The sequence below is a fragment of the Mastomys coucha genome, unplaced genomic scaffold (genome assembly GCF_008632895.1).
Source record: "Mastomys coucha isolate ucsf_1 unplaced genomic scaffold, UCSF_Mcou_1 pScaffold7, whole genome shotgun sequence".
NCBI classification, from domain to species: domain Eukaryota; kingdom Metazoa; phylum Chordata; class Mammalia; order Rodentia; family Muridae; genus Mastomys; species Mastomys coucha.
This window is the reverse complement of record NW_022196913.1, coordinates 95,993,190-96,019,100: the sequence shown is the minus strand read 5'-3', so window position 1 is coordinate 96,019,100 and position 25,911 is coordinate 95,993,190. Positions and strand designations below refer to the sequence as shown.

At 43.9% G+C, this 25,911-nt stretch overlaps 1 protein-coding gene and 2 long non-coding RNA genes across 4 annotated transcripts in view; 1 reads left to right on the top strand and 2 right to left on the bottom strand.

The window, feature by feature from the left end:
• Positions 1-1,628, bottom strand: LOC116081829. The gene is made up of 2 exons (XR_004115025.1): positions 1,010-1,628; positions 1-563 (listed from the first exon to the last, which is right to left on the bottom strand). It is a non-coding gene; the product is annotated as an uncharacterized LOC116081829 (long non-coding RNA).
• Positions 1,629-4,278: 2,650 nt separating this feature from the next.
• On the top strand, positions 4,279-8,851 carry LOC116081830. The gene is made up of 3 exons (XR_004115026.1): positions 4,279-4,398; positions 4,517-4,550; positions 8,701-8,851. It is a non-coding gene; the product is annotated as an uncharacterized LOC116081830 (long non-coding RNA).
• A 5,536-nt stretch (positions 8,852-14,387) lies between these two features.
• The window catches only part of Zhx2 (zinc fingers and homeoboxes 2), a 153,209-nt gene continuing 141,685 nt past the window's right edge, over positions 14,388-25,911 (bottom strand). For both annotated transcript variants that reach the window (XM_031359373.1, XM_031359372.1), the window contains exon 4: positions 14,388-15,627. The gene's annotated coding sequence lies outside the window, so the exon portion shown is untranslated. The remainder of the gene's footprint in view (positions 15,628-25,911) is intronic.

Here is a 25,911-nt window from a genome sequence, read left to right as displayed (position 1 = left end):
TACTTTTTAAAATTATTTATTTATTTTTCATTTTAAAGATCACAGGGCTAGAAGAGTGTGTTGGTTAGTTTTTGTCAACTTGACATAAGCATGTCTATTGTGTCTTCCTTGTTCGGTTCATAATTAGGCAGTCATGTTGGTGAGAATAGCTTCTGATATTACTAGGAGGCATAATCTCATAGCAAGCTCCTGGACCCTCTGTCTCTTTCATTGTCTCCATCTCTTCCACAATGTTTCCTGAGTCTTCGGTGCAGGAATGTTTTATAGATATCCCATTGGTACTGGGCTCAACAACTCCGAAGTTTGGTTGGTTGTGGTTTTCTGCAGTGGTATCCATTTGTTGCAGAGAAGTTTCCTTGATGAGAGGTGAAGTGTCTACTTATCTTTGGGTGTAAGGACAAATGTTTAAATGGTTGTTAGGGATTATGCTGGCTTGGTAACTCAGTAGTTGTGGAGTCTCTTCCGAGAACTGTGACTTCTCTAGAGCTGAGGAATTAGCTAGGTTTCTAGTGCCAGGCATGGCTTCCCTCTTGTTGAATGGGTGTTAAGTCCAATTAGAGAGCCTATTTAAAAGTATATTGTGAATTAGCTTGTAAGGCAGTAGACTTCTTTATTGTTTCTTCTTATATTCTTATGACCCCTCCCATTCTCTCCCATCTTCCCCCGGCAATATGTTTTTGGTTCTTGACTGCTTTGTGGCTATCAGTAGCTATAGCTATGACCCTAGCTATGTGACCTGACCCTTCTCTGTGCTTCTCTCTTGCTTGGGTTCTGATAACACTGTTCCTTCTGTTTGCTCCTTTAGCTTTGATGGTGATCATGGCTCTTCCATTTCTAATCTCTATCTATCTCCTGACACCTTGTGCATATTCTTTCCACTCTGCCCATATCTGCCTCTAAAGTCCCTTTGCTATAGTATAATCTATGATGTGGGTTCTTCTTGGGACTCTTTATTTAAAGATAGGATTTTGTGTAGTCAGACCGGCTTTTACCTTGGTACCAGGCTTACCTTGAGCTCCTTATCTTCTTACCTCCACTTTTCAGGTGCTGGGATTACAGGCATGGAATTCATGAGATGCCTTATATTGGCATCTAAGTCACAATTTCATGATGTGGATATTAGCTTCCTACTCCACACCTAAGGAAACCACAGTTGGAGAGGTGACATGACCTGTCCCCATCACAGGCTGTGAACCACCTGGCTTCCAGAAGTGTGAACCACCTAGCTTCCAGAAGCGTGAACCACCTGGCTTCCTTCCAAGTGCCTAGCTGCAATTGCTGATTATCCATGGTTCTGATGACTTGCAACATCTCTAGGGCCATGTCCTTCCCTTTGTTTAGGCAGAAGTGGCATCTAAACCTTTCCATTGTTACACAGGATAATAGTTTCCATGAGCTCCAATTTTATGTCTATAAGATGTCAACATGTACCCATGGTCTCAAATCACCTGTCTTGGTAATAATGGATGTGTGGTTAGCAGAAACACAGTTTTCACGCTTGGTAGGGTCAGCTCACTCAGGCAGGAAACAGCTGCCTCAGGAGGGTTTTTTTTTTCCTGTTCAGGGAAAGGGTGTGAGGAAGGAAGGAAGGACAACAGGCCTCATAACACAGACTGTCACTCAGGCAGGCTCGGTTGGCTTTGATCTCCACAGCCAAAGCTTTGTGCACACTCATTCAAAGGAAATAATCAGATACATGATGGAGAATGAAAAGGATTATGGCATCAAAGAAATTGGAAAAAACATGTAGGTCTATTAGTAAGGATTGGTTGAATAACTGAAGGCTTGTTGGATAGTGATGTCCTTCTGAAGGGAGGAAGGAGGGCCATTTACTATCCTGTAGTTATGAAACATTTTAAGTATTCAAATTATGTATATGTTACATATAATTACATTCTACTACTTCTGTTACTACTATGCAGTAATAACAGAGAGTACATTTTCTTATGGAACTCCATCAATAAATACTTAACAGATATGATTAATAATAGTTTCCCAATGTCATCTACATTCAGATTTCTCTATTTACCTCCAAATGTCTCTTAAAATTAATCTGCTTGTGCCAGACAAGACCATGCATCCCACCTTGTTGCTGTGTGTGTAATGAAAACCTAAAATTTATATTCTATTCTTGGTGGGCTAATTTTACATGAATTTGCCAGATCTTTGTTTTATCTCCTTGTTAATCCCTCAGTCCTTTACTTCTCCCTCTCTCCCTCCCACCCTCCCTCCCTCCCTCCTTCTTTCCCTCTCTCCCTCCCTTCCTCTGTCCTTCCTTCCCATCTCTCTTTTCTTTCTAACTTCCTCTCTCCACCTCTCCCTCCTTTTCTTCCTTCCTCAATATTTACTAGTAGTCTAGTGATGTTTTAGGCTGGACATTGTGATGTAAAGATGAGCAAAGTCAGATCATTGCCTCAGGGACGGCACAGTCTAGTGAATGAAAATAGGCCCTCAGGTGACTAGTTATAAAGTAGCATGCACGTGTACTGTGGGAGAGGAAGGTCACTAGGCAGCTTCCTCCACATGAGGAGGACAGAAAGACAACTCAGCTGAGAACTCAGACAGAATTAACAGTTACATAGAGTAGTTTTGTGGGTCATGAGGTAGATTTGAAACTTTTGTAGCCTCTTCATCTCTATGAATCAACATGAAGTGATTCTTAATCTTACTCTAGTTGTTTAAAGTCTGTTTTTAGCCTACTTCATAGTTCTTTGAAAGGCTCTATCCCGACCATATCCCCCATTTCCATCAGCTTTCCACATCCACAGATGTGGTTGTCAAACCCTCTTAGGGAGTGCCTGGCCTAGGAGTGTGCAGAAGAATCCTGGGGGACACAGTGTCCATAACACATCCACCATGTGCCAGCCCATTTTGAATGTGCATGTGCCCATGTGCTGCTTTCAGTGTGGTAATTGGTTCCCAACCATGACAATCACTTGATGAGAGACTGGACTGTTGTGGTTAAAAGCCCAGCTTTTGGTTTCTGAGAAACCTGGCTTGACATCTTGGCTCTGACACTCATTAAATGTGTGGCTTTGGGAAGTTTCCTAAATCCAATCTTGAAGACCTCTGAAGTCCGGACTTTAGTTCTTTAATGTGGAAAATTATGCAATTTCCCAATGTGGAGGATCAAAATTCGAATGTTCCACGGACATCCTCCTTCCCAGAGCCCTAGCCATTCTTACATAATATGCAGCCACTCTGCCACACAAGGGAGTTGGAAACACCCTGCAAAAACATCCCTCGGAGCCTTAGGGAGAAAGCAATTCTGCTAGGGCCAGCTCAGCCTTTAGCTTGGTTCTGGTGATGGTGTCAGGAAGGTTCACCCATCTCCTCAGACGTAGACCAGGGACAGCTGTCTTTCTAGAGCAGCTGGTTAAATGAACTCCAACAAAGGTCCTCTGTTGTTTTTAACGGGCGCCACTGTGGCTGTCGCTTGGCAGAGGAGAGCAGCCTAATGGCATGTTCTGGGTTTAGATAAATATTCTTCAACAGTCCACTTTCTACTCTTCCACCCTATGTATGGTCTGCTCTTCTTTAATTCTACATTGTGAACATGAGAGGCCAAATCTTTTGGGTTCGGACTCCTTCTGAGAGAATCTGACCTAAGGTTGAACTCAAGTAAACTAAAAGGCTGGTACCTAGCACCAATTTCTAGGTTACCCCCCCCCCCCAAAAGACTTGGGTCTCCAGGTTACCTGCCCCCAACAAGACTTGTTTCTAGCACCAGTCTCCAGGTTATTCCCCTGACAGATCTGCACCCCCAGGTTACAAGCCCATCCCTGCCTAACAACTACCAATCAGGAGGAAAGCAGAAGTTAAGTTTATGGTTTGGCTTCCAGCACCAGCCAATTATGTTCAAGGCCACAGTAGCCCCCCAGTTAGATGCTTGCCAGGCTAGAAACACTCACCCCTCTCTTGCCATTTTCTATAAAACCTTGTCCCAATGGGTGTTTGGGGTTTTTTCCTCCACTGGAACTGTCCTGTGGATCATTGGTGAGTTAAGCCCAAGCTCGAGGTTGTGAATAAAGACCCTCGTGTGATTCCATCAGATCGGCTCCTGATTGGTCTTTGAGGGTTTACAAGCACTTCCTGTACTACAGACACGTGCTTCTCCAGCTCCTCCAGGGACACTCTCTGTCCAGAAGCTTAAGCACTATTGCCCAGCTCAGCTCTCTACTGTCCCATGAAACTTCAGCAAAAGCTTTGGTTGGGGTAGATGTAGAACTTTGGAATCTGGAGCCTCTTTTCATGGTGATAGTGTAGGTTCCTAGAACCATCAATTCTCATAGTTGGAATGGCAGTTGGAAGCTCTAAACTCTTAGTTTTCAAAAGAGGAGGCAGAGGCTGAAGGAGGAAGAATGACCGACTTTCTCAGGCTCATGAACCTCATCAGTGGTAAATCCAGGGACAGAATTCTGGGACTCCTTGGGGTAGGTGGGTGGGCTTTGTCGTAGCAAGCCCTTGTGACAAACTCATTCTCTTCAATGCTTAGTCATGTTTCTATCTCTTCTAGGCCTCATAAGGGTTCCTACAAGGTGGAAGACAATGTGAGCAAATGTGGAGACACATAGGATCTGTGAAAATGGGTAACAAGGCATGCGATAGGGGCGGGGGGGGGGGCAGGGATAAGGCTCCAGTTGATTTTTAGCTTCATTTCTCATTTTCTGGAACTTGTTCATGGAACTCTGTTGAAAATGTAATCACGCGGTCCATCCTGGCAGCGTAGGCTAAGCAAGTAAGACAAGACTAAGCGGGGATTTATTTTTTCTTGTCTTCCCAAGAGACATTAAACAGGCTTCCATGTTTAGCCCAGGGCAACACATCTTAAATACTTCTCGTGTGTGCTCTTCACTGCCTAGTTTCTTCACACCCTGTTCTCTGAAGCTGTCCCTCCTTCAATGACTGTAAACCTTAACAATGACCAACCCAGTTTGGGTCACACATGTATCTCTTGGACTGCTCCCTGAGGTGAGAGATGTGCTGTTACTAGCTAGGTCTGAACATCCATAGAACATTCATATGTTCTATGAATGTATGTATGAACATCTATAGACAGAAGGGTCATGTTCTGTGTGGTGCCATGTCCATATTATATGTCATAGAATAGGGCTCTAGAAGACTTTGAATGGGCAGGGGTGGTTTTCTTTTTTCGTTTTAATTTTATTTGTGTACACTGTAACTGTCTTCAGATACCCCAGAAGAGGATATCAGATCCCATTACAGATGGTTATGAGCCACCATGTGGTTGCTGGGAATTGAACTCAGGACCTCTGGAAGAGCAGTCAGTGCTCTTAACTGCTAAGCCATCTCACCAGCCTGGGCAGGGGTGTGTTAATAAAGGGGGATATCAATACTGAGGAGATGAAAACCTACAGGAGCCTCACAAGAGACAGAATCAAGACAATGCTCATGTGAGTGTTGGTGCTGGTGATCACCCAGGACTTCAAAAGAACAGGGCATCCTGAGAGCCAGTTTGGATGTGTGTCATCCTTAAATCCAGTTTCTTCATCCTTCCAGGTGTACCTTTATTTGTTCTGGTGGCGTTTTTTTTTTTTTTTTTTTTTTTTTTTTTTTTTTGGTTTTTTTTTGGAATGGGTGAAATTTAGGCAAGAAACGGGGAAGCTGTGAGCACTTCAAGGGGAAATGTTGTATCAACCTAGGGACCATGGAGTGATCAGCTCCAGCCACAGACCATATAAGGAGCTAGGAAATAGCTTTGTACCACGTTACCCCATTCTAGGGCTTGTAACATATATTCAGCCAAGGGAAGCAATCTCAAGGTAAAAGGCTCCAATCATACCATGTCCACTTTCCATCCATTTCCCATATGCTGTTTTACTTATATTGGAAAATCCCAAACCACATTTGTTTTTTCAGGGTCTTTCAAAATAAACACTTCTGATTTCTTTGGAAACAGGGTCTTATGGAGGCTTCAGATTTCCTATGTAGCATCAAATGACTTTGAACTTCTGTTGGCCTTCCAGAAATAAGAGTTTTAGGATAGCAAGTGTGCAGCCTGGTGCATGAGGTGTTAGGGCTCTATCCCGGGGCTTTGTGTGCTTTATAAGCACTCCACCAGCTGAGCAATTGTCTGGGGCCATTGTAGTCCTGGTGCCATTGCCAGGCTTGAGTTAGGGTGAGTTGCTCATCAAAGAGATAGGGAGACTTGCTTGTCAGAAGTGGTTGTTCAAGCTTGTTGGCTTCTTCCTTGGTTACACTTTGCTGCTTGTTAGATTTTTACTCATTAAAAATCCTAAATATCCCTTTCACCTCTATGACCTGTGTCTCCCTTTGATTTTTTTCACTTGACAAAAGCTGACTAGTCCTTCAAAGTCAGACTGAGTTTCCTTGAGTAGGAAACAAACGATATGTCTAACTCATCTCCCACCTTGGCATTAGTGCAGGGATGGATGGATGGGCATCTGAATGAAGAGATTTCTATGTCCTGCAGGGACAGTATTCAGGTTTCGTGCAGGCTATGAGTGCATTTGATTGCAAATGTTGAGCTACTCTAATACAAGGTTAATTAAACAAACAGTGGTTTACATTTCTCACACATAAAGAAGCTTGCAAGCAGGCATCTGCCCCGTCTCATGGTCACTAACTTGTACAAGACAGGAAGAGAGGAAGGAGAATGACTGATAGCCATTGCTCTTCTGCTTGTGTCTTAGTAACTACCTTAGCTGCAAGGGGGGATGGGAAGTCAAAGTCCTCACCTACTGAGAAATAGGTTTGTTTGGTTAAAAAGAAGAGGGGTGGGGCTGGTGAGATGGCTCAGCGGGTAGGAGCACTGACTGCTCTTCTGAAGGTCCTGAGTTCGGATCCCAGCAACCACATGGTGGCTCACAACCACCTGTAATGAGATCTGACGTCTTCTGGTGTGTCTGAAGACAGCTGCAGTGAATTACACCAGAGTGAGTGGGGCTGGAGTGAGTGGGGCCGGCAGAGGTCCTGAGATCAACAGCAGCCACACACATGATGGCTTACGGCCATTTATATAGCTACAGTGTACTCATACACATAAAATAAATAAAAATAAATCTTAAAAAAAAAAAAAGAGGGGTAGAGTGGGAATGCAAAAACAAGCAAGGTCTGGGGGCCTGCTAGGCAGCTAGTCCAGCTGAAAGAGTAAGCTCCAGTCTCAAAATATATGGTAGAAAGTGGTAGAGTAAAACATGTGATGTAGATCTTTGACCTGTGTCTGCATGTGTCTGTGTCTGTGTTTGCAAGCTCTTGTGTGCTTATGAACCAGTGTGTCTACCCTAACACACACACACACACACACACACACACACAGAGTGTGTGTGAGCAAGCATACCCGCACATACATGCATACACAGGCATACATAAATTCAAAACACAATAACAAAGAAAGAGGAAGTAGCTGTTAGCCAGGAGGCCAGTGGCACCCACACACGTTTCCCCTCACACTGTGAAGTCAGAACCATGATGGAGCACTACCTTAATTATTATTATGAAGCTGACAGGTAAAGGTCAAGTTAATTAATCATTGTCCGTTGTAAGTGTGGAATGTGGCAGAATGGCAAGGTTGGTGTGCATTTGCCACCTTGAGTGAGTTCCGTGGACTGATCTGTTTCCTGACGCATCGGAAGGATCTGATCAACATAGGCTTTTGTGCTGGGACTTGGGCTTGGGGATGGCCGTTTGGAGGCAGCAGCAGAACAGAGGGTGATCTAAGAATGTTTATACCTTTTCCTTTATCCCTGCTGGGTCACCATGGCTTACATTGTATCTCCTTTCAGGTAGCCACCATGGCTTACATTGTATCTCCTTTCAGGTAGTCTTGTATCACCCAGACTAGGTGATAGGCGATAGATGCTAGGTAATCCTTTCAGGACAGCTGTTGTTCTCAGGGGCCGTGGCAGTGCAAGTGTGCTAGATAGATAAGTGTGCACATGCCTGCTGGACCACACTTGATATCCTTTACTCCTTCTGCTTTTCCTCTCTCCTGGTCATTGGTCTACATGCTGAAGACAGGGTGATAGGTGATTGGATTTACCACCCATCCATGAGTGCTGGAGGAATTGGGGAGGGGCTATCCAATGTCTTCAGTGTGGCTTCTTTACCTCTTGTGAGTCATCACCCAGACTAGGTGATAGATGCTAGGTAATACATATGCCCGAGTTACCCACACTCTTTTTTCTTTTAAAAGTTTTATTTGGGACAGGACAAAGACAGGACAGCAAATCAAGCTATGGAGACAGTGGTTTAACTTTCAGCGACTTTTGGTTCAGGATTATGATAGAATCTCCAGCAATTTCTAAAATGACCCAACTATACTTCTATCATTTTATACCATGTGTTTATGCAAAGTAAAAGTTTCAGCATTCATGACTATAAAATAAAAATATCAATCAACTAAAAAAATATTGATAATGTTCTACATATTATACTTTCAATTCCATCTTTGATAAATTATAAAATTATAACCAGAGAATTATGTTAAAATCAGTTTTTTTATGATTTAGTATTAATAAATGCTTTCTCTGTTTTATCTATATGCTCAGGGTCACGTAAAGGTTCCTAAATTTAAGAAGCCATGTGTTAGTAGGCCAAGTAAGGTGGTTAGTATTGTTATTATCTCAGTGAGAAGAATTTTTAGTATAATTTTAGAATTCATTCATTATAAACTTATTTATAGAATGAAAACATAATTGATTTTTTTTCTCCTTTTAGCAACTTGATTGGTGGAACCAAGTGGTTGGATTCATGTTCCATTGACTGACACTCATAAGAAGCCAACTCGCACATTCATGATACAGATTGCTGTTCTAGCCAATCACAGAATGGAAGAGATACCCACATGAGACAAATTAAAATATACACACCAGTGGAGGAGAGATCCATTGGGAGATTCCCTAGATGCACAACCATCGGTTTTATGATGTATCGTTCAATACGGTGACTTTTTTTTCATGCATTTTGGCTGGAGTGGCACAGTGTGGCTATTTGGTCGCAGTACTTTTAGCTTTAGGCTGGCCTCTGTCTCCACTGCAAAGGCACTCTTTTTTTTTTTTTTTGATTTAAGTTTTATTACATTATGATGAGAAAAAGTACATAATTTCAGTTTATCTGAATTTGTTAACATCCAAAAACATATTTTAAGTAAACAGAATTACATCACATTCTTCTTTCTATTTTATACCCCAACTCCTCCCAGAGACTTCCCACTTCAATACCTGCAATACCTTTTTTTTAAATTTTGTCATATTCTTTAAAATTTATAAAATATTGTAACAATAAAAATGAGTGGTATAAAAGTGGTTTGATATAAAACAATTAAACAGTCTTATGTAGATGCTTGTCTGCAGCAATACTGAAAATACATACATTTTTCTCAATATAAATTTTAAATAACTCCAAACATATTAGCTGTATATTTTAAAATAATACATCACTACTAGTTTTTTTTTAAATGAACATAAATAGATAAAGTCTTTTTGTTTTTTTGTTTTGTTTTTAGTAGAGTTTAAAACCTTGGCTCTTACAATGGTACAAGCCCAAAATAAGAACAATTTTTAGACATTAGAGTTCATTGTAATAAGACTGTACTTCAATGCCCCTCACATCACCAAAGGATTTTACCTCCCTAGTGACTAAGCTAAGAGTTGACAGTTCTACTGTGCCAAGGAGTGAATTGTAGGCACGATTTTTGGATACAGATTTCCTGCTATGGTCAAAGCTATTTAACTGGAGTGATTGTCTTCATTCTCAGCCCACAGAGAACAGGTTACATTCATTTAAGAAATGGTGTATGTATTAAGATGGTCTGTCCATGAAGTCGTTCACCAACTGTTTCAATGAACAATGGTTCTGCTTGAAGGGTGGCACAAACATTAGGTAAGGGTAAGAATCTGGTTCATTAGCTGTGATGATTTTGAAACGCATTCATCTCAGAGAAAGAGTAACTTATAAAGTTCTCTTCAAAATTGATACAATAGTTACAAACATCAAGCAAAGCATTCAGTCTCACTCTTTGTTGTTCTCTTATAATCCACCTCCTAAGTTAATTGTTTATGTATCTTTTGGCTGTATAAATTTTGAAATATGTAAGCTGTTCTGAAAGCCATAGTATAGTATAAGAACATCAAATAAACAATCCTACTAATAGAGAGGCTGAGATAGGAGAAGCATGGTTTCAAGACCATTTTGTGGTATCCGGCCAGACACTGTCAGGTACAAACAAGCAGAAAGTGTATATGGATTGTACAATATTGAACCTATTTCTCCAATTACCAAATTAGAGAGACCACCAGATGATAGCCAACAAATTTTCTTCATGCTTTTGAATTTGAATCGGTTAGGATAAGTTGGTAATTTAATTTTCATATTAAGATATATTAAGAAAAAGTAATTGTTACTTCCTGTTATTTTTGTTGTTAGAGGTGGAATTAGGTTTGTGTGGGTTTGTTGAAAGATTACTTTCTTGCTTCTTCTAGGGTGTAGTTTTGCTTCTTATGTTGGTGTTTCCCATCTATTATCCTTTGTAGGGCTGGATTTGTGGAAAGATATTGTGTAAATTTTGTTTTGTCATGGAATATCTTGGTTTCTCCATCTATGGTAATTGAGAGTTTTGCTGGGTATAGTAGCCTGGGCTGGCATTTGTGTTCTCTTAGGGTGTGTATGACATCTGCCCAGGATCGTCTAGCTTTCATAGTCTTTGGTTGAAAAGTCTGGTGTAATTCTGATAGGCCTACCTTTGTATGATATTTGACCTTTTTCCCTCACTGCTTTTAAAATTCTTTGTTTAGTGTATTTGGTGTTTTGATTATTATGTGATGGGAGAAATTTCTCTTCTGGTCCAGTCTATTTGGTGTTCTGTAGGCTTCTTATATGTTCCTGGGCATCTCTTTCTTTAGGTTAGGAAAGTTTTCTTCTATAATTTTGTTGAAGATATTTACTGGCCCATTACATTGGGAGTCTTCCCTTTCTTCTATACCTATTATCCTTAAGTTTTGTCTTCTCATTGTGTCCTGGATTTCCTGGATGTTTTGGGTTAGGACCTTCTTGCTTTTTACATTTTCTTTGACTGTTGTGCCAATGTTTTCTATGGTATCTTTTGCCCCTCTCTTCTGTCTCTTGTATTCTGTTGGTGATGCTTGCATCTATGATTCCTGATCTCTTTCCTAGGTTTTCTATTTCCATGGTTGTCTCCTTTTGTGCTTTCATTGTTTCTATTTCCATTTTTAGATCCTGGATGGTTTTGTTCATTTCCTTCACCTGTTTGTGTTTTCCTGTAGTTCTTTAAGGGATTTTTGGGTTTCCTCTTTAAGGGCTTCTAGCTGTTTACCTGTGTTCTCCTGTATTTCATTAAGGGAGTTATGTCCTTCTTAATGTCCTCTATCATCATGAGAAGTGATTTTGGATCCGAGTCTTGCTTTTCTGATGTGATGGTGTATCCAGGACTTGCTATGGTGGGAGAATTGGGTTCTGAAGATGCCAAGTAACCTTGGTTTCTGTTGCTTATGTTCTTATGCTTGCCTCCTGCCATCTGGTTATCTCTAGTGCTATCTGCCCTGGTTAAATCAGACTTGGGCCTGTCCTTCCTGTGATCCTGGTTATGTCAGAACTCCTCAAACTGTCTCTGATCCTGTAATTCTGGGAGCCTGTGATCCTGGGCTAATTAGAGCGCCTGGGAGTACAGCTTCCTCTGGGAACTATGGGACTCACTGCAGAGTTTGCACCCAAGGTCTGCTCAGGACACAGGCTTCTGATCCTCTGATCCTGGGTGTGTCAGAATGCCTGGGAGTGGAGCTTCCTCTGGGTGTTGTGGGACTGGCTCCAGAATTTGCGCCCAAGGTCTGCTTAGGGCACTGGTCCAAACAGTACCCACACTCTTGTAAGCAATCCCTATGAAATTTAATAATGGTTCATCATGCTAAACTTGGAGGGACCATTTATTTGGGCCTGTTGTTGGTACCCTATAGATATTTGTTCATGTGCCCTATAAAACGTCCCAGAAGCTGGCTCCGGCAAATATTATCACACTCACCATCTATACTGGAAGAAGCAGACTTTCTCCTAGAACCTGACTGGTCCACATTGGGTTTTGTGTGTGGCCTTGCAGATGCACTAGAGTGTGATGGCTGTCCCCTAGCTGGGAAGTGAATCCCCCATGATGGGCTGTCCCCACCCTCAACAGAAGACCAACCGCAGAAGAGAAAAATCCCCTGGAGGAAGTGCTAGGGGTGCAAAGGGTCCACGATAGATAGAAACAGCTCCTGGCCGTTCTACCTGCTGCTCTTTCCCACCTCTTCAGGAACCCTGCCTGGCCTACACAATCTCTCTCCAAGGTCTGCCATTCTGGAGAAGCACAGCCTGATACATTTTGCTAGGTGGGTGAAAGGGCACAACCACCTTTCCTGTGCTTTTCATTCCTGACTATTATCAGGGCTCTTTCCCCTGGTTGCTACAGACATTAGGTATTTGATGGTGGCTCCCACGGACTTGCTTGAAAGATTCCTTTAAATTGCTTCTGAGAGGCAAGCCTAACTGCATGGGTGGTAAATAGCAGGAGGGAAGTGCAGCCACTTGTGGAGATTTGCTGGAGACACTCATTAATGGGAAGGACAGGACAGCATGGGGGTGACCAGGTGCTGGTGACACAGAGAAAAGGCAGTGCAAAGACCAGAACAAGCCAGCTATGCCAGCCAGTGCTAAATCACTCCTTCTCCTTCTCTCTCCTTCTCTCCTTCTGTCCATCTCTCCCCTCTCCCTCACTCCTTGCCCCCTCCCTCGCTCTCCTCTCCCCTCCCTCCTTCCTGTTTTAACCTTCATAGTGTGCCTTTAACCACCTCACCTTCATCTCTTTACACCCCTGGAACTCAAGAGGAAGCAAGATGCTGGGGTGGAAGGTGGAAGCTCACCCATTCCCTTCCTTGTGGCTGTAGCCCCTGTTCTAGGCTCCCTGTCCTCTTTTCTGGCTGGGTGGACACTCAGAGGAACCCTACTTAGGTCTGACTCTTTTTTTTTTTTTTTTTTTTTTTTTTTTGGTTTTATTGAGACAGAGTTTTTCTGTGTAGCCCTGGCTGTCCTGGAACTCACTTTGTAGATCAGGCTGGCCTCAAACTCAGAAATCCTCCTGCCTCTGCCTACCAAGTGCTGAGATTAAAGGCATGTGCCACCACTGCTCTGCCTAGGTCTGACTCTTTTTTTTACCCCAAAGATTTATTTTTTATTATGCATAAGTACACTGTAGCTGTCTTCAGACACACCAGAAGATCTCATTATGGGTGGTTGTGAGCCACTATGTGGTTTCTGGGATTTGAACTCAGGACCTTTGGAAGAGCAGTCAGTGCTCTTACCTGCTGAGCCATCTCGCCAGCCCTAGGTCTGACTCTTAATGCCCCTTTTGGTTTCATTTCTCGAGAGCCTTCCCTCTAATCAGGCTCCTAAGCCTTTTACCTCACTGCTTGTGACTTGTCACCACGTGTAGGAGGCATTCTGCAAGCATGATCTGGCAGCCAGGCTACATGGCACACTGTGCTTCTAAATAAGTGTGGCACACCTTGGTTCTAGAATCAGAACACTGGATTCTGTGGTAGGGTGAGTAGCCAGTAGTTGCCTTCGGATGAGTCTGGGCTCTACATGTGTCTTTTTATGTGACTCTTCTACATAGAGACTCCGGTGATGTGCAAGCTCCCTGTCTAATCTAAGGTTCCGTTTCCTACCAATCGCAGCACATAGGCTTCTACTATATAAGTGGTTGTTCCTGTGCAGCGAAGAAGGTCTCCAGAATTATTTACCTCTGTACCCTTTAGCAACCCACAGGCATTGCTGTCTTGTGGGGAGATGCCTCAGCGATGATAGCAACCACAAGGGTGTATGTGACAGAGACTGATCTAGACACTAGAGACATTTTACAGCATGGATAAGAGTCGACTTTGACATTGGAGAGTCTTGAATATGTTCTAAGTTCAGGATGACATTGGTCATGATTCTCAGATTAAACTAGATGCAATGCAAAGTAGCTTGTGGTAGCTCGTCTAACTAGGAAGGGAGGTGGACTGAGGTCAGATATGTCTGAACTTCCGTGTAGTTGATTGTCTGACCGTGATCCACTCCCCTTTCTTCTTAGGGATAGGATTCCTCCTGCTCATTCTTGGCTACTTGGCCAGCTTTTCTTATAGCCAGGTGTCACCATGACTTGAATTTTGGTCATAGGAATATGAACAAAAGGGATAACTTTTAAAAATGATTTATGTATGTTTGCGGGTTTGCCCATGCGTACGCATGTGCACACACACATTCATACACTTAAAAAGATAACCTTTAAAAAAATATGGCTGTAATGAATTGGCCAAATCAGGACTACAGGCTGAGGCCTCAGGAGCCAGACAACAATGAAGAACAAGGAACAGAGGGAAGGTTATAAAAACGTTTAGTCTTTGCTTTATTGAGTTACAACAAATGAGCAACAAGTTAGAAAAACTGCTTTTATTCAAACTCCCTAGCATTTAATTTGTGCAGTGTACTCAAGTGGGGTCAAGGGTCTGCAGAGTGGCAGAGGGGACAAGGACAGCAAACAGAATCCATGTCTCGACATTTATACGACATATCTCTTGGCTTTCTTTCTTTAAAAGCTAGGACTAACTAAAAAAAAGTGCACTCAGATATCTAAAATTGGCCCAACACACACACACACACGAACAACAACAACAACAAAAATCAATTCATAGTGAGGCTTTGAGCTGAAATCTTGTCAAATGCCACACCAAGAAAAGGTGGTGAGAAGAGAAAAGAAGAACAGAGATGTTTACCTTGGTACCATCTAGCCAGGAAGACCACTCTCTTAATTTCCCAAGAGTAATGGTGGCATCGTCCGGTGTGGGAGCCCTTTCTGCTGGTATTTTAAAAAAATGTGTAAAGAGGGCAGCCACCTGTTCCCCAATTATCCAAAGCGGTTGAGAAGCCAGCCCCACCTCATGGTGTAGGGCTGAGGCAGAGTTCCCAAGAGGCAGCTGGGGAACTGGGAAGGGTTTGCTGCAGAAGGCTATTCGTGAGCCCATTCCACTTTGAGCCAGACGACCAACCTCAGCCCTTCCCAACCAAGACATCTCCCAAATGTCAAACTACCTTAAAGAAGAAATTCCACCTACCTAAAATCCAGTAGATACAGGGGTACTTATGCTAACGCCCCCTCCCCCTCGTTAATGAAGTGAAAGGAAGAAAGAGAAAAAAGAAAAGCAATGTGGTTAGCCCTCCTTCCTGGGGGGTGTGGGGGTGGGGTGGGCAGGGAACCGCAAATGCCTTACCACAGAAATGCTGGAAAAGGAAGTTGCCCTCGATTAAAAAGGTAACAAAATTCCCACATTGTATAAATCAGTCCCAGTATAGCAAGAGGCGGGGCTGGGGCCAAGGCAAAGAGTATGTACAGGGACCCATTGAAAACGCAGTAGTAGGACTTTGGCACTATGAACAATTCCCACCCAGCCTCTGGGAGGGACATTGAAGAGCTCCGGAGTTCCTGTGGCCTCCAGGCACCACTGAAGCACTTCAGCTCAGCATCGCTGGTGAGTGCCCGCAGCCTCTGGGGTGGGGCTTTCTTCTTTCTTCAAAGACAGAGCATCTCCTTTGTCAGTGCAGAGGTTCAGACCAGCTGCCCTAGAGGGATGACACAAACCAAAGGGACGTCAGAAAGAGGACTGCCATTTCTTGGGATCTCCTTCCATAGCTTTCATGGGGTTTGAAGGAGGGACAGATGCCCTTTAAGTTGGGGCTATGTTTGAACCTCAAATGCCCCCAATGGCCTATCTGTGTTTAAACACTTAGTCCCAAGCTGCTGGGTTATTTTGGGAAACTATGGATACTTGGGGAGGTAAGGCCCAAGGGGAAGAAGCAAGACACTTGGGGAGGGTTCTTGGGGTTATGTTATCCCTGGCTGTTTCCAGTTCTTTCTGCTTTCTGTTAGTCACACGTTCCTTCCCACTACCATTCTGTTTTGCCACACCCCAGACCCAGAAACACAGGCCCAAGTCACTATGGCCTGAAGTGCTCCAAACTGTAAGCTAAAATTCCAGTTAAGTCACTCTTGTCAGGTATTCTGCTATATTCATGAAGAGTCTGACCTACGGGGTCTCAAGAGATTCTACCTTGTTTTTCCTGATTCAGGAGTAACTTTAGAGGCATAGGTGTAGGCTGACAAGGTATGTGTGTGCACGCACGCATGCACACGCACGTGCATGCACATGCATGTGTGTGATGTAGAGGCCATAGGATAACTTGTGGGAGTCGCTTCTCCTTTTTCCATCCTATGTCTGCTCCAGGGATCGAGCTCAGGCTTGACAATCACCTTTGTCAAAGTGCCACACCCACTCCAAAGAGGCCACGCCCTCTACTAGTGCCACTCCCTGGGCCGAGCATATACAAGCCATCTCGAGCTTCCTCCGAACATGCTGAATTCTACGTGGATGCTTTGGGAGGTCCACGTGCTGGTCATCATCCAAGCCAGCCGCAACCCACTCTCAACACATTTGTTAAGGCAAGATGCTTTCCTAGTGGGATCAGAGGGGGCGTGCAGCCACCGTGCTCTTATCTGAAGCTGACGGTTATATCTCTTAGACTCTAAAGGTTAAACGTCTTAGGGCCATGCAGCTATGTAGGCTGGACTCTGTTTCACCAATGAGGGAGCAGACAGGGAGCCTTGAACCCAACATGCCCAGGGGTCAAAAAGTAGCAAGGGCATCAGATCAGGTCACACAGATGCGCCACAAATCCTGATTCCAGTGGCATGGAGCCTGGGAGCTTGGCTTTGGTCTTCCACCTGGAAATTTTTTTTGTGTAGATAGGCTAAGCAAGTGTACTGCTTACTCACCAAGGGCTGGCTCTCTGCTAACCATTTTATCCCATAAGCATGGGTCCTCTGCTGCTGTTGAGGAGAAAACTGCTTTCAGTTTAACTGTGGTTCCTCTGTAGGTCATCATTAGGTTTTGGATGGGGGTGGGGTCAAAAGGATACGGAGATGGTTTACTGGGGGAATAAAGGGTTATTAGAAGTTTTTTTTTTTTTTTTAAATAGCCATGGACAGACAGACAGAAAGGCAACAGCATGGAGGAGACTCTGAGGATAGCTCAGGCCCCAGTGATAGAGACAGTCAGCGTGGCCAGGGCTCTGAAGGCAATCAGCCCACGTGGTAGAGGAGGGAGTCTCTTCTTAGAGCTTTGAGGATAGGGATGGGTTTCATTGCAGGAGCCTGCAGCCGTGCTCTCTGATTCCTAGGCAGAGGCATGGAAGGGTGTAGAGAGCAGGATGTGTTGCTTTGATGTACTCTGACTTCCCCTGGCACTGGATTGTCTATTATTTAGGGGCCCAGAGACCAAGTCTCAGCAGGATGCCTGTTGCTATCTGTGAAAGTGAGAGAGGAGGCTGCTGCAGGCATTGTGACCGAGTAGAGGCTAGATTCTGACTTTACATTCTGACAGTAATCCTCCCTCACTTTCCCAGTATTCAGAACGTCACATAGCAATGTACACAATTAGGTGAAATTAAATGTACACAGGTTCATGATAGTGCCACCTGGCCCCATAATAAACATATTTGGCCTCTGCCAAAATGCTTCCTCCCTGCTTATTTTTTTCCTAGTGCTAAGGACACTTAATATGAGATCTGCTCTATTAATGTATGTGTAGTATATAATACACGGTTGTTCGCTATGTGTATATAGGCACACCCACAGGACAGCAGATCTCTAGGAGATATTGCACCTTTCTATCCACAGTGTGACCCCCAAGCTCCCCAACACCATTCTGTTGTCTATGTCTAAACCTCTCCATAACAGTTCTAAGTCATCTGTCTTGTTAGGGGCAGAGGGCATGGCCTGACTTTAATTAGAACTGAGGAAGAGAACTTAAGTTGACATGAAAGGGGATTAAGCAATTTCCAAGGGAACTAGAAAACTATCATTCCAAATTGACCTCAGACCAGACCTAGGTCCAGTTTGCCTCATCTGGCCAAAGCTCTCATTTATATGATGACGTGAGGGGCTTCTGCGTAGGAGAACTTGCTGAGACCTATGGGCTAGTAAACCCCACCCCAGGCTGATCAGGGGGCTCAAGTACGGTTGGCATCTGAGGGCCATGTGGCTCCTTCTTCTCCCTTCCATTGGCAGGCAGAGCCCATTGGGGTGTAAGCAAATCTAACTACAGTGGAATCAAGTCTCAGTCCTATCAGGGAAACTCTTAAAGTGACGTTTCAGTTTCATTTCTGTTGCTGTTATAAAACCCCCTTGACCAAAAGCAACTTAAGGGAGGAAGGGTTTGTTTGAGCTTACTATTCTAGATCACAGCCCATCATTGAGGGAAGTCAAGACAGGAACTTGACAGGAGGCCTGTCTGTTAGTCCATACCTCATTGCCTCTGACCAGAAACTCACTGTGTTCACAGCCAAAGAAAATACAAGCAGGGATCCTGGAGGAAGCTGGTTGCTGGTCCCTAGGCTGGCTTATAGTCACTTAGCTTTCTTACATAGCTGGGATGCACAGCCCACAGTGGGCTGGGACCTCTTACATCAACTAACAACAAAATCATGCCCATAGGTCAATCAGGTTACACATCTACGTTTGGGTTTGATTCCCAAACTACTTTCTATCTGGATGACCTTGGGTAAGCCATCTTTTTTTGCTTCTTTTCTATGGGCCGTACATGAAGAAACCCACACAGACCACAGAGTTACTGTGAAGGGTGAATGAGCATGTGTCAGGTGCTTGAGCAGTGCCTGGCATGGTCAATAGTCAGCAAATGGCAGCCCATGTTGCTGTCACAGGCCTCTCACACACACACATCTTGATATACAGATGAGTGGATGGAATGAGCTTGTATGAGTCAGGTCCACGACAGAAAATGTCAGTCTGGAAAGACACGAAGTAATGAGCCAAGGTCACCATATGGAGAGGCAGAAAAAAAAAAAAGTTCACAGGCATCTCTACTGAACAGGTGCTGCCGCTTTTCATGCCAAAGCCTAGGGGCTCTCATGTATTATCTCATTTAATTCCAACAACAACAGCAGCAGCAGCAGAAAGCTCTTTAAGTGTTACAGACTGAACCGTAAGTGTATATCATAGCCCTGTATTTGCAGATAAGACCTTTAAGTAGGTAATTAAGTATAGAATAATTAAATCCTAATCTAATACAACTGGGTAAGCAGAGAGAAAGATCCTGGGGGTGTGAGCACGCTGAGGAGAGGCCACGTGAGCATGGACTGAGAAGGTGGTCGTCTGTAAACCAAGGAGTGCAACCTTGCTGGATGCTAGTGGCTCTGACATCTTGACCATGAGCTTCCAGCCTTCAGAACTGTGAAAAACAATCAGCTACCTAAGCATTCTGGGATTCTGTTAGAGGAGCCTCACTGGGCCTTACAGCAACTCAAAAGGCTGCTGTAGTCCATGCTTTAGTGATGTCTACCATCACTCTCTCCCTTCACTCAGAGACTCTGACTTCCTCAGCAGGGATACAATCCCCTTTTCTGGGGAGCTACAGGAGTTTCATGAGAAGTCAGTCATACAAGGATCTCTTGACAATCCTATGGATTTAGTTTTAGACTACCTCAACAGAGCAAATATACCAATAAAGCAAGCCGTGTGAGAGTGTTGGTTTCTTAGGGCATTGTGGTTGTTTGAAGGTGCTTGGTCCAGCGAGTGGCATTATTAGGAGGTGTGGCCTTGTTGAAGTAGGTGTGGCCTTGTTGGAGGAAGTGTATCACTGTCAGGGATGGGCTTTGAGACCCATCTCCTAGCTTCCTGGAAGCCAGTCTTCTCCTAGCAGCCTTCAGATGAAAGATGTAGAACTCTCAGCTCCTACTGCACCATGCCTGCCTGGACTCTGCCATGCTCCTGTCTTGATGTTAATGGACTGAACCTCTGAACCTGTAAGCCAGCCCCAATGAAATGTTGTCCTTATAAGTGTTGCCAAAGGACCCAAGGGGAATACTAGAAATATCTACATAGCCATGTTGACTGCAGCATGGTCCACAAGAACTATGTGTTTATATGTAGTAAGTCTACATGCCAATCAAAATACAGACAGACAAAACCCAATATTGTGCATGCAATGCAATGGAGCATTTCATCATAATGGAGAATGTAATGTCATCACAGATGGGTCTGGAGCTCACTGTGTTAAGAGAAATAACTCAGAAAGACAAACAACACAAGCAGAGAGAGCAAAACAAGCCTGCACTGCCTTGGGAGCAGAAGAGTGACTAGTAGGGCATAAGGAGGAGGCATGGGAGTGAAGGGGGGCATAACTAATGCACGTCCAGGGATGTCATAAAGAAACCATAAATCTGCACAAATACCATGGTTTTAATAATTATAATTAAAACATAAGAGAGATATTAGGATGCACAGATTCCACGCCCCCCACTCCATGATCCTTCCTTCTCTCTCTTTCTCTCTCTCTCATTCAAGTGCTTGTGTGCACGTGCGTGTACACACACACAGACACACTCATACATATTCTCTCTCTCTCACACACACATACACATACACATACACAAATGTGTTCCATCATCCCTCCCTCTCTCTGTTTCACACACGAGTGCACACACACATGAGTGCACACACACACACACACACTCATACACACACACATACTCTCTCTTTCTCTCTCCATGATCCCTCCCTACCCCCTTCTTTCCCATCCACCTACACATTCCATGCTTCCTGTCTCTGAACTGTTTTGGGATTCTATCAGCAAGAAGGCCATCACTAGATGGTCACTCAACCATATACTTGCAGAAGTGTAGCCCAAATTCCTCTTTTCTTTCAAAGCTGTCCAGCTTGTGTTACTAGCTAATGCGCGGAGATCTCATGAATGAGAATCTCCTCCAACTGTGCACAGAGAACGACTGATGAGGTGAGGTGGGGCCCCTGAGTCTAGTGGGGAAGAGAGGCAGGAAAACTAATGGTTAGCACATATTCACCCATCCATCCATCCATCCATCCATCCATCCTCATTCATTCACTCCTTTATTTTCATTCATTCATCCATCTACATATCAACAGCTATATGGACAGTATTTAAGGGATCTATCTATCTATCTAGATCCATCTAGATCCACCTATCTATCTATAGATCTATCTATCTATCTATCTATCTATCTATCTATCTATCTATCTATCTATCTTCTGGACCTAAGTTGTGGCCAGCATGCAACAATTAAGCAGCCTGAAGTATTTGAAGCAAGCTGAGGCATGGCAATTATTATTATTATTACTATTATTTTTGACATTTCACAAATTTCACACCTTCCCCAAAGCCATCGCTAATTATCAAGAGTTGGAAACTGTCAGAAATCTGGAGGCCATGAAGATAGTGGCTGGAGATCTTGAGCCAAATTTAGACACTGGCTGAGTGAATCCTGGCGAGTTGCTTCAGGTTTCTGAGTTTCTTTTGTTTGAATGAGAAGAAAGCTTGCTCATGTAGCCCATGGATAGTTTTTTGTTTTTTTGTTTTTGTTTTTTTAACCAGAAAAGCCACCTTTTTCCCTCAGGGCTCCTCCAATTTCTGTGTGCATAGCTCTCATAAGACAGTCCAGATGGTGGGGGCTGGAGACACAGCTGCGTGATTAAGAATACATAATGTTCTTGCAGCAGACCCAAGTTTGATTCCCAGAATCCAAGATGGGTAGCTCATAATTGCCTGTAACTTCAGCTCCAATGGATCTAATACCCTCTTCTGGCCTCCTTTGACCCACGTGCAAAACCCTCACCCTCTCTGTTCATAATTTAAATAAAAATTAAAAAAAAAGTCTTTAAAAAGGACAATCCAGATGGATTTCTGCTTTGTGTATGTCTTACCCTTTTAGGCTGAGATCCAGGTGGGGCTGTGTCTTGGCTTTCTTGGCAAAGCCATGCACTTTCATAGTGCCTGGCATGAAGTGGGTTCTCTGAGGCTGTGGCTGAGCCATGTGCTACGCCTTGTGTTTTGAGACTTATTCCTCATCTTAGGGCAGTCTTTCAAAGGCTACTGAGTGTTTGAGAGGTAGGAAATGACTGGTGTTAGTAAGCCACTGGGGGTAGGCCTCTGAAGAATAAATATATCCTCTGTGGTTCTGAGCCATGAAGCTTGCAGATTTTCATGCTCAGGGGTTGATTTTGGGAGCTACACAGTTCCGTAGGGGAAAATCTAATCCTTGAGCCCATGAAGTTGCTTGTCTCAAAGCTTGCTATCATTCTGCCATCTTGGGTTTCATATAACACCTTCATAAGGTTAAAACCATCAATTATTTTTGTGATTATGATATATGCTTCTATTGCAGACAACTCCATTTTCCTAGATCTCTCTCTCTCTCTCTCTCTCTCTCTCTGTGTGTGTGTGTGTGTGTGTGTGTGTGTGTATGTGCATGTGAGAGTTTGACATTGGGTATCTTCTTTAATCATTCTGTACCTAAAGGTTTTGAAATAGAATCTCTCATGAGCCTGGAGCTTGTAGGTTTGGCTAAACTGGGTGGCCAGCGAGCTCTGAGATCCTCCTGTCTCTGCCTCCCCAGTGTTGGTATTACCCCGTATGTGCCACTGCTTGCTCAGATTTGTACAGGGACTCTCAACCATCAGTTTAATCAACTGAATCATCTCCTCAGTCCCAATACACAAGGTAGGCAGTATCCATGGATTTCAAGAGATCCATAATTTAGGAAGACTTTTTTCCACCCTGTAAGTTGGAGGACATCTTTGAGGGGTGCTTCTGGTTAGGACATGGGCTGTTTTTCAGATGCTCTGTCTGTGTGGCCTGTAGGCCCTTCTTCTATACCATGGCTCCCTGAACTATCAACGGTCCATCTTGAATATGTGATACCAGCAGATGCTGAACAGCTCCAGTATCTAGTTTAGGAATATCTGCAGCTCACAATTGAGACACTTCCTTAAAAACAGAAAATGAATATAAAGGTAGTTTCCTATATCTCTGAGTGGTCTGATATCCATTCAACAGTCAACTTTCAACCCCTCTGGACATTCTCCTCACTCTTGAGTACACAGGGTTATTAATTGGAGAGAGGAAGGGCAGTAGCCAATAGCAATGGGGGCATTTCTGCCTGCCAGAATACAGAGAAGACAGGGCATCTCCATCTAGGGCAGCGGGAAGAGTGGGAATCTAGGATCCAGCTGAGATGATGGATGGAGGGATGTGAGGTCCTTGCTGTCTGAGGCTCACTTTTTGGATTATAAAACTATATAGAGTTGCCCCTGCCAGAGAACTAAGTGAGAACATGGGCACCCCAGGCTACCACTCCTCCGGAGACCTTCACCTGTCTTTCCTTCTCCTTCCCCAAGGATTCATCTTGTGATCTTTGCAGCTCTGTTTCCTTCAGGCCTCAGGGAGCAAGGCAATCAGAGCCTACCCAGATGGTCTATACCTTTGGGGAAGGCATGCCAACAGGTGGCCTCATCTCTCTTGGGGGACAGCTGCCCCTAGGCTACCTCTCACCCAGCTGCATGTGATGAGTGAGTACACCTTAGCCTGTGCTGGGGTAATTGTATCCTCCTGTGCAACTCAGCCAACACAGCTGGTTTAGAGTAGCTGAAGCTTCGGCATCCTAGAGAAGACACTTAGCTTTGCTTTCAGTTTGCTTCTTTTAATCATTAACAGAACTGTAGTACTTCCTGGCAATGACAATCCTCTTCTGGTCCTCACATGCACTGTCCCTTTGCCATCTCTGGACCTTGACTCATGCTGCTTTCTGCTTGAACAACCCTTTTCTTTATCTATTTTCTTGGCTCTCCTCAAAGCTACCCCAGAGTCAGTATTCTCTCTTCCCTTAACCCCTTATGATGTCCAGTCTGGGTATGCCTCCAATGAGTACCCACACCACGGTACATGTCCCTATCATATCACATACCACACTGGCTAGTAATGGAAAGTACCATCTCTGCCCTCAGCCCACACGAGCTCTATTGGGAATGGGAACTACATTGTCTGCCTCCCTCCATTTTCTTTTGGTATCTACCATGGCAGCCACAGGATGCTCAGAATACATTGTTGAACAGAATGGAACCTATTGTCTGCTCTAAGGTGGGAAGAAATAGCAATGTTGTAAATTCATATCATGGATCAAGATCAAGAAGAGAAGCTCAGGGCTAGCTAGAGCATTCACACAGACAAAAACCAAGACAAGACAAAACAGAACTACTCCATTTCAATAGGGACGACAGCTAGACTGGCAGGCCCTTTTCTAAGAAGATGGGGAAATGGCTAAAGAGAAGACACCAAGGTAGCTAGACAGAAGTGGCTTGTTGATACTTCTGTTGATCTCAGGACTTCCATCTATCACCAGCGCCTCATCTTCAGGCTATATCCTTGTCAGGATCCACTGGCAGTTTCACAAGATGTGATGGTACTCCAGGCTTAACAATGCATTACACTGTTGCTGGGACTGGCTAGGAAAAGCTTCCAGAGGGTTTTACTGATTTGCCAGGTACTTCATTTTTATCATGTAATAATAGAGTTAGTAAAGGAGCAACATGGCTGGCCCAAGATGCTTAAGTTCATGAACAGTGCGATGTGTAGTTTCTACGGGTTCCTTCAGGACCATATATATTATCCTAGAGAGTCTAGTCTTTACGTGAAAGGATAGCTTGGGAGGCTCCTTCTGTGGCTGAAGTGACCTCCAGAGCAGCTCACCTGGTCAGATCATGGGCAACCATTTCAGGCTTGTGTTTCAGGCCACTCTTGTGATCTCTCAGCCAAGCAGCCCCTCTTTCAACCTCCTTTTCTCCTCATGCAGCCAAGCCAGCTGCTAAGCTGGGATTTGACTTGCACTGACCTCTTGGGAAGCACACACACCAAGGGTTTCAAGGCCTGTCCCATTATGTGGATGACATGGCCATTAGTAACCATGGTAACCTCCCTTCCCTGGCTTTTGTAGTTCCTCAGGTCTAAATCTGCACAGGTCTTGTCCAGATTTGAAGGAGTTACTGGGATGCAAGCAGAAAGGCACCTTTTCCTGAGCCACATAAAGCAAATGGGGAGTGTTTTCAAAGCCTTTCAGGTGCAAAACAAACAACCTTGAATCTCCAATTCAGTAAACTTGAAATAAAACAAAAAAGAAAAAGATACACTCCTTTCCTTCTTGGGTTTGTTTTGTGTGTGTGTGTATGTGTGTGTATGTGTGTGAGTGTGTGTGTGTTTTCTCCAGCTGTGAATGTAATTCACACAGAGGGTGTGTTGGTCTAACAGTTTGAGAGGACTCAAGAATGAGCAGGCCTGAAGGTTGGTGTTCAGACAGGCCTAGCAGCAGGGCATCCTGCTGAGGCCAGCCTTACAAATAAGGGTGCAGAACTATCAGGCCTTATTCCAAAGAACCTTGAAAAAGGGCTTATCTGCCACACACACACACACACACACACACACACACACACACACACACACAAAAGCACGTATGCACTCACGCACGCACATGCATGAGAGCCCCTGACAAGGGTGTGTGAGGTAGTACATATGAAGATGAGCTCCACTGAGCCATTCCATTATGTGCATGTATAATAATACATACTGTACGTGATAAATATACATATAAACACAGGTTGTACGTCCCGAATGTGAAATTCCAAGCTACTAAATGCTTCAAAATCTGAAGCTTTCCAATGCCAGCATGACTTGAGGAGGGAACTACTTCACCATGCTCAAAACCATGAAAGATGTTGCAATGGAGTTACCTTTGGGCTGTATATATAATATACATATGAAACATAAATATTTTCAGACTCAGACTAGAGTCCCAGCCCCAAGACACCCCATTGTATGTGCAAATATTACAAATTCTGAAAAAAAAAAGTCTGAAATCTGAAACACTCTGGTCCCTGGTGCTTTTGAACAACCCATGCTAATGACAATATCTAATCGATGTGGATGATTTGTGTCAATATATACGGACAATCAATACATTAATTTTGAA